This window comes from Triticum dicoccoides, chromosome 7A, assembly GCF_002162155.2.
Source record: "Triticum dicoccoides isolate Atlit2015 ecotype Zavitan chromosome 7A, WEW_v2.0, whole genome shotgun sequence".
NCBI classification, from domain to species: domain Eukaryota; kingdom Viridiplantae; phylum Streptophyta; class Magnoliopsida; order Poales; family Poaceae; genus Triticum; species Triticum dicoccoides.
Genome location: NC_041392.1, coordinates 612,043,094 through 612,043,975, shown reverse-complemented (window position 1 = coordinate 612,043,975; position 882 = coordinate 612,043,094).

Sequence of the window (882 nt, the reverse complement as noted above, 5' to 3'; positions counted from 1 at the left end):
GCGCCGCTCTTGGCGGTGGGTGCGGGGCTGCCATGACGGCGCGTGGTGCCGTGGTGGTTTTGCTTGCCGTGTAAGAGGTGGTTGGCGGTGGTGGTGGTGATCGGTGTAGAGTGCTCGGCCACCGCCGGTGGTGATTGGCTGTGGTGAAGATGGGTTTGGTGAGCTCCGGGTGAAAGCCTAGCTCGACCTCGGTCGATGCCGGCGTCGACGACGTCCTAGGATGTCGTTCCCTTGTTGGAGGCGGCGTCGTGGAGCCCATTCACCTCCCTCGTCATCTCAGCCACGGGCTCTTCGGGTGAAAACCCAAACTTCGGCCTTGGCCGAAGTGGGCGTCGGCGGCGTTCCTCGTCGCTTCCCTCTTGGGGGCGACGCCTTTGGAAGTCCGATCCTTCATCTGTTGGCGGTGGCTCTATGGCTTTGCAACTTCGTCGTCGGCTAGGCGTGTGCGCGGCCTCGGGGCCGGCGTGGAAGTCGGAGCGGCGGCTCCGAGTATCTCCTTCGAGTGGTGGTTGGCTTTGGTTGCGAGGGCGACATGGTCATCGACTAGGTGGGTTCGCGGCCTCGGGGCCGGAGTGGAAGCCGGTGCGGCGGCGCCGGAGATCTCGTGTGCGTTGGGTGTTGGCTTTGGCCTCTAGGGAGGCGGAGCCAGCGACTAGGCTGGTGCGTGGCCTCGGGGCCGGTGTGGATGTCGGAGCGGCGGCTCCGGAGCCCATTGTTCTGTTGTAGGTTGTCGTCTCTGGTCACTTGGGTGACAGTGTCGTCGACTCGAGTGGTGCGCAGCCTCGGGGCTAGCGTGTGCGTGTATCGTAGATGTATCGGTTTTCGGCCAGTTTTCCTTATAAACTGGCCGATTCTCTTCTTCTTAATGAAAAGGCAGAGCTC